Source organism: Malus sylvestris, chromosome 10 (genome assembly GCF_916048215.2).
Source record: "Malus sylvestris chromosome 10, drMalSylv7.2, whole genome shotgun sequence".
Taxonomy (NCBI): domain Eukaryota; kingdom Viridiplantae; phylum Streptophyta; class Magnoliopsida; order Rosales; family Rosaceae; genus Malus; species Malus sylvestris.
The window spans coordinates 17,355,279-17,363,141 of NC_062269.1; the positions used below are offsets into that span (position 1 = coordinate 17,355,279).

General features: G+C 34.9%; 1 long non-coding RNA gene across 1 annotated transcript; it reads left to right on the top strand.

The window, feature by feature from the left end:
- The first annotated feature begins 383 nt into the window (after nucleotides 1-383).
- LOC126586840 (uncharacterized) lies at nucleotides 384-3,881 on the top strand. Its single transcript, XR_007610920.1, has 4 exons — nucleotides 384-512; nucleotides 1,456-1,605; nucleotides 3,427-3,537; nucleotides 3,652-3,881. It is a non-coding gene; the product is annotated as an uncharacterized LOC126586840 (long non-coding RNA).
- The last annotated feature ends 3,982 nt before the right edge of the window (nucleotides 3,882-7,863 follow it).

Consider the following 7,863-nt stretch of genomic DNA (forward strand, 5'->3'; position numbering starts at 1 on the left):
CGATAACGAATCGGGTCATTATCGGGTAACCCGATAAACACCTGTTAAGATAATGAGTTAGTTCGGGTATACACGTGGATAACACGATATACAATAAGCAAATTATTAATTTTATAATTTTATAACCCTAAAAAAATACTATAATAATTATATATATATATATATATATATATATATATTAATTTAACAATTTTATACCCCTAAAAACTATAATAATTATATATGTATATATATTAAATTAAATTTAAAAAAATTGGTGAACATTGGATTGGTTAAGATTTAATCTCAACCATCCATTGTAAATTAGGTCTATATTTCCTTCAAACCTTTCTCTGTCTCTCTCATTCTCGAATCGTCTGCGAACTCTAACTGAAACCCACCCTTTCTGACGCCGCTCCTCCATCCACCCTCTCCGACATGAATCTGGCCAGCCACAAGCAAGCCACACATAGAGAGAAGTAAGCACATCTTCTCCAACACGAAGCCGAAGTGAATCAAGTCCCAAAATCAAGGTAAGGGTTTCTGATTTTCGATGGGTTTTTATTATTTAGGGTTTAGGGTCAAATTGCATGTTGATTTCTGAGTACTTTGTCGAAATCTCCTAATAAAATTGGATGTTGGTTCTAATTTGATAAGGTTTCGGATTTGTGAGGGTTTGAGGTTATGTGGGTTTCGAATTAGGGTGGGTGCAGCCGTGTTGGTTTCTGTTTGTTTTCTACAAGTCGTATGCCTTGTTTTTTTTTTTTTTTTTTTTACTTTTTTCTTTGGTAAATTTATTGTGGATTTCAGGGCAATATGAGTTCTCCACAATGTTGGCTCCATGCTTCCATGTGCTAGCCCATAAGATTGTGAATGTGTGTGCAAGCTATCAATGCATGTTCTAGCCAAAAGTTCTTCAATTTCTGTTGTGTATAAGTAAGCCTTCTTATAAGGCTTTAGATATTGAATTTATCTCCCATTTTCCAATGTCATCTATTCTTTGTAAACTGTGTTAGATATATAAAAATGTCCATTTGCACCAAAGCTTGTATATGTGAATTTGTGGATATGTGAATTGGATTTTGAAATGGAATTGGATTGTGATTTGTAGATATGTGAATTGGATTTTGAAATTGAATTGGATATGTGAATTTGAAATGGATATAGATAGGTGAAATTGAATAGGATTGTGATTTGTGGATATATAAAAGTAAATTTGAATTGGTTGTGATTTGTGGATATGTGAATTGGATTTTGAAATTGAATTGGATATGTGAATTTGAAATGGATATAGATAGGTGAAATTGAATTGGATATGTGAAAATGAAATGGATATGTGAAATTGAAATGGATATGTAAATTTGAATGGATATGGATATGTGAAATTGAAATTGAAATGGATATATGAATTTGAAATGGATATGGTATGAAATTGGTATGAGCAAGATTTTACAGTTTTGTTTTTCTTTCTTGAAGCAATGGATGTTGTAGAGCAAGATTTTACGAACCTTAGTGATGGAGGGTCAGTGGAAGTTACAATGGGAATACAACCTGATCATGGAAGTGAAAATACAGAAGATACAAATACAAGTCCTTCAAAGAAAAAGGCTAGAGTGATCAAATTAGGTAAGCGAACACTCAGGTCTTCTATTTGGAAAACTTTCAACAAATTGACTATTATTTTTTAAGATGGTAAAAGTCGTGCTCAATGTAAAGGTTGTAAGAAACTGGTAATAGATGATAGTCATCATGGGACGGGTAATATGAATAGACATTAGGAAACATGCCCTAGACAGACTGGTGGATTATTGTCGGTGTCTGAATTATGTTCCCAAAACTTTGATCATGTGGTATTCCGTGGCTTATTGGTAGAGGTCATCATCAAGCATAATCTTCCTTTTAGTTTTTCTGAATACGAGGGAATTAGGGCTTTGTTTGCATATATTTCTCCTAATATTAAGTTACCGTGTAGAAATACAATTAAAGCCTGTGTGTTGAGGATGTTCAAAAATGAAAAACAAAGGCTTCATAATTTGTTGCTCAATTGAAGATAGAATTTGTTTGACATCAGACTTATGGACCTCGCAATGCACTGATGGGTATCTTGCTCTTACTGCTCATTTTGTAGACAAAGATGGAAAATTGCATAAAAGAATTTTAAGTTTTTGTCACATGCCTTCTCCGCATACTGGTGTTGCATTATTTGAGAAAATTAATGCATTGGTGACTGAGTGGGGGATTGAGAAAAAGTTATTTTCTATTACTTTGAATAATGCTTCTTCAAATATTTATTATGTTAGCATTTTGAAGAATCAATTGAATCTTAAAAGTCTTCTCGTGATGAATGGTGATTTCTTTCATGTGCGTTGTTGTGCTCATGTTTTGAATTTGATAGTCCAAGATGGACTTAAAGAAATTGATTCTTCAGTGATAAAGATTTGTGAATGCATCAAGTATATAAAGGGCTCTGAGGCTAGGAAACTAAAGTTTTATGAACGTGTTAGACAAGTAGGGATATTGGATAGTAGGAGAGATTTGAGATAAGATGTCCCTACTAGATGGAACTCAACCTGTATTATGCTAGATGGTGCAATTTTCTATCTATATGGTTTGATTCATTTAGGGTTGGGTGATTCCAATTTTAGTAGTTGTCCTTCTTTTGAAGAGTGGGATAAAATAATGAAGATTTCCAAGTTTTTTGGGTACTTTTATGAGGTTACGTGCTTATTCTATGGGACAAAGTACCCCACATCAAATTTGCTCTTCCCTATGGTGTTTGTAATCAAACTTCAAATTAAGGCAGCCATGGATGACTCTGAAAGTTTCATGAATAAGATGGCGATTTACATGTGCACACAGTTTGAGAAGTATTGGTCAGAGTAGAGTTTGATTTTGGCAATTGAAATCATCTTAGACCCTCGTTATAAATTGTATTTTGTGGATTGGGCTTACACAAAGCTTCATGGTGTGAAGTCGGTCGAATTTAAAGGTTAATGACAAATTGAATGTTCTTTTTTGTGTGTACTTGGAAAAACTTTCGCATCTTGATATTTCAAATATTCCAGTGAATTCAGTGCCTAATCATCAAATAGAATATGGAGATGTTCTCTTTGAGGTAACCTAAGTTTGTTTTTATTTACTTTATATATTTGTAGTAGTAGTACTATAAAAAGTGTTGATATTATATTTGAAATCGACATGATGCATGATTCTTATTATGCTTTCGTTTTTAATTTTTATGATGTAGGATTTTGATAATAATTATGATTGTTCAAGTTCGATTGAAAAAAAAAAATGAATTGCAGAAGTATTTGGAGGATAAAAGAATAGATAGAAAAGTAGACATAGATGTTCTTTCTTGGTGGCAAATGGAGTGTTTTCATTATCCGATATTTTTTCAGTTGGCACGAGATGTGTTAACAATTCTTATTTCAATTGTTGCATCAGAATCTGCATTTAGTATTGGGGGTAGAGTACTAGATCAGTATCGTAGTTCATTGTTACAAGAAACAATTCAAGCTTTGTTGTGCACACGAGATTGACTATTTGGAAAATGAGGTAATATATTTTTATATGGTATAGTACTATTGTTTTATTTCTTTTCATAATTATTTTGGTAAACTTCTCATAATTTGAATGGTTTTTAATAATGTTTGGTTTTTTTATACTTAGTTTATGCGGAAGAGAGTTCTGATGTGGAAAACCTTACTAAAAACATCATCAACATAACTCTTGAAGGCGATAGATCAAGCCAAAGTTCCAATACAATTTCTTCATGATGATCGATGAAAATTGAGGATTTTGTAAAAGAAATAACATGCAAGCTTTGAGTTCCATTGGCAAGGTTTAAAATTTTGAGAAAGGCTTCACAACCTTGAAAACAAAAACTCTTTCATTTTGCATATCATTGCACATTTAATATTTTGTAATAGACTAGTAGTGTATGGATGTTTTTTTATTAGGCTCTTATTTTCGAGTGTAGATGTAATACTTAAACGACAAATGTATTTTAATGTTTTGAAGTAATATTTATGTGGCAATGTGTGGTATGTGCAAATTTAAGAAAAAAAATATTTTTCTTAAGGGGTCATAACCGGTCGGGTCACTTTACCCAACGGTAAAGTGACCCGACCTGTTAAGGACCCATTAAGATAATAGGTGTTACACGAAAATGACATGAACACGACATACCTGACCTGTTTGCCAGGCCTAATGATTAAGGTCTTCTTTTTCAGACAAACTATTTGATTCAAATATAATATTATGTAATTTAAAAAAACAAACAATTACAAGTTTTACAAAAAAAATATAGATAATAGAGTTATATGGGAAAAAAATATGTTAGCTACCTACTTGCCATATCTAACTTATTTTTTGATAATCTCGATTGATCCTCTTCTCTGCAAAGCTAGTAGATTAATCGTACTAACATCATAATCAAAGTTATTTATTCTTTTTAAGGAGACTTAGGATTTGGTCCTTAGCCACTAACATTCTTTAACTGAAATTTTAATGATATTCAATTTTTTATCAATGTCCTTTGACTTTATACACCTCATTATTGCCATTAATATGTATTTTCATATGTTTGTTATTAATTACTTGACATGTTTATTGACACACCCCGACCCAAAAAGGTCGAAGCATGCTGGCCGACACCATAAGGTGACGAAGCCATAAAGTGTAGTGATGTGGAAGGTATGGGTAAATTTAAATCTAAAGTGCCTAATCAAGAGAGTGTGCAGGTGAGCGGGTTTGAACCCTATTCACACATGATGTCAGAGCAGAAGATAGTATAGTAATAGGTTGAGGGTTACACCACTGAAGGTAACCATCGCCTGAGATTTGCCAGAATCCTCGTATACGCGTAAACACCGCTACTAAACCTGGAGGGACGAAAAACAATTTGAATGGGTCAGTAAAACAATGCTTATACGAAAACCTTTATTTTTGAATATACGAAAACCTTTATTTTTGAATATACTAACCCCTCACCGTAAAACAAGTATAGTTTCCTCAAAACATACTACGTAAGTATGTAATCAAATATAACAGCAATATAACCAGAAATATGCCAAGTCATGATATATCAAATGCCAAAGTAATATAATCATGTGATAATCAATTATAAGCAGTTGGCTCATCATCTAAGCTAACACATAAGTTCGAACAGATGGTTTCTGACACGAACAGGACTGGGTGTAATCAATATGCTCTAGTACTACGATCACGTGAAGACTGGTGCAAAAGCACATCACATACAAGTCGGATCGCCTAATGCAATCTACCTGACAAGATTGGCACCTAAACTTGGATCCAAGTTGAGCAAATGGTGCGGATGTGAACATACACGTGAAGGACTGGCCCTACCCTTAGGGCGAGTACTAACACCGGGTGTAGCAAGATGAGCATGTACACAAGTATGAATGTCATGACAATAATATCTCAACCATATAGCAGTATTTATCACATTTCATATCACAATATCGAATACTTGGCAATATAAGCGTAGAAGTGAAGCAAATACGCATTTATAGAAACTATAATATGTATAGGTATAAAGACAAATTGCCCACTCACCGATACTTCGCCGCTGACGAGCCATGCAACCTAGCGAAGATGAAAACGCCACTAATAATTGCCCCTAAGCACATAAAGGTACAATTAATAAAACTATACTATAACAATTGAATTTGGAAAAAACGGACGTCAAAAACGGATTCAGAATGTTGAATTACCCTAAGAAGCGTCTTGCTTAAATTTTCAAAAAGTCAACAAAAGTCAACAAGATGAATATTCCTTGAAAGACGAAATATTCTCTGACGGATAAAAAAATTCCCTTATGGAATATTTCATCTGGGTTAAGGATTATTAGGTTGGGTTAGATTAATAGGTTGGACTTAAGGATTCTAGGCCTAAAGGCCTAAACTAAAAGGGTTTAGGATTTAAAATGCATGAGCTTAAAGCCCCAAAAGGAAATGGCCAAAGGCCTTTAATTAACCAAATAATAATAAAAATAATAATAAAGGGTTAGGTTGCGCTGCCCAGGGTTTTGGGCTTGGCAGGAACGGCCCGAAGGGGCTGGGTTTGGGTTGCTGCTCGCTGAAGTTAAACAGAAAGGAAGGCCGGATTCGTCCAGAAAACTGAACAACCTTTAAACGTTAATAACTTCCTCGTTACGCAACGCAATCGAGTGAAACAAAAACAAAAGTTGTAGTTATCGAAGAGAGGAAGAGAATGGTACCTTGCACAACATCTAAAGCACCGTGGTTTGGCTAGAAAATTCCTCGAAAGCCGTCGGACTCGTCGGAAACTGGGTAAGATTCAAATGAGTATAACTTCTTCAATACTTAACGAAATTGGGTGAAACAAAAAGGAAAGTTATAGTACTCAGCGAGAAAAAGAGATTGATACCTTTCATACTAGCCAAATCGTCGTGGTTTGGCTGGAAATTGGCTCGAAAGGCACGGGTCAGACTTGAACTTCTCGAAACCAAGTTGTTTCACGTCAAAGCTTCCTCAAACCTTGACTAGGGACCCTAGGGAGTTGCGTAGAGGCTTTCCCGAGTCCTAAAACATCGTGACTCGGTTGAAAACACGTCGAACTCAACTCGTCCGATTTCGGACCTTTCGAGTTGGCGAATCAAAACTCGTCCATTCTTGGTTTGGTTGGTATGGTTGTGTTCATGAGGATGAGAGGAGTAAAATGGGGTTGGTTTCAAGCTCGATCTATGAGCTTTGATGTTCGTTCATGGCATTGCAGAGGAAGAGAGAATACGAGAGAGAAAGAGAGAGAAGAGAGAGAGAACCTTTTCTGATAGAGGGGGACAGAAAATAAAGAAGAGATGGGATAGATGAGAGTGAAATAATGAAAAGAGGTGCATAGGATGGGATAAAAAGGAATCCAATGGATAGGTTTTTAGATTTCCTACAGTAAAAGGAAATCGAAATTTATCCGAAGTAAATATTTTTGCACTTTAAAATCTACATCTACTCGTACTAGCGTGTACAATTTAAATGCGATAGCGAGAAATAAAAAGGAAAGCGATAAGAATAAGTCCACGTCTCTTGCCAATAAGGGTATAATCGTCAATGCATATACTCGAGGAGAAATTACATAGGAAAATTAGGGACGGGTCGTCACAATCTACCCCGAAATTTAAAATCATTTTTTATACAAAACTCAAAGATAGGGAAGAATAAAATATATGTACGTGACGAAGAAATCAAGTTAGAGTGGTTGTATAAAAAGGGAAAATGCTGCTACGTCGCTATTCAGAGTGCATTAATTCCTTTTCATGCCTCCAACTCATGCTTTCCTCCCTTTTTCAGTACAATACTATAATACAATAGTTTTCACAAAACAAAATGTCAAAAATATTTATGTGTATTAACGTCCCATCGAAAATACATATATAACAACATAAGGTTTAGGGTAGTTGTATTGATAGTAAAACTGAACATATGATTTTTTCTACTACGTTCCCGTGTCGCGTACTCCAAAAGTAAGTACATCATATTCTTGGGTCAAGCCCAAGAAATAAATAGGTAAAATACAACAAACACATAAGTAAGTACTAAGTAAGCACTAACATATAAGAATCTACATACTTACTTGCTTAACGAATCCAACAAATAAGTCATTGATATTACGGTCTGCAGCCCGCGGTATCGACAACTCACTATGTTGATGCACAAAACCGGAGGTCTTGGAACAACGTAAATCCGACCGTGAATCTGCATAAATGTAAATAACACAAGATGTATCGTGGTTCACCCCAAGGTTTGGGTTACGTCCACACTGGTTATGTATTTATCTGAGGGAGAGAGAGCTCTGAGAGTGAGAGCTTTGAGAGAGAGTGAGGAGCCTTAGGCATTGGCATCC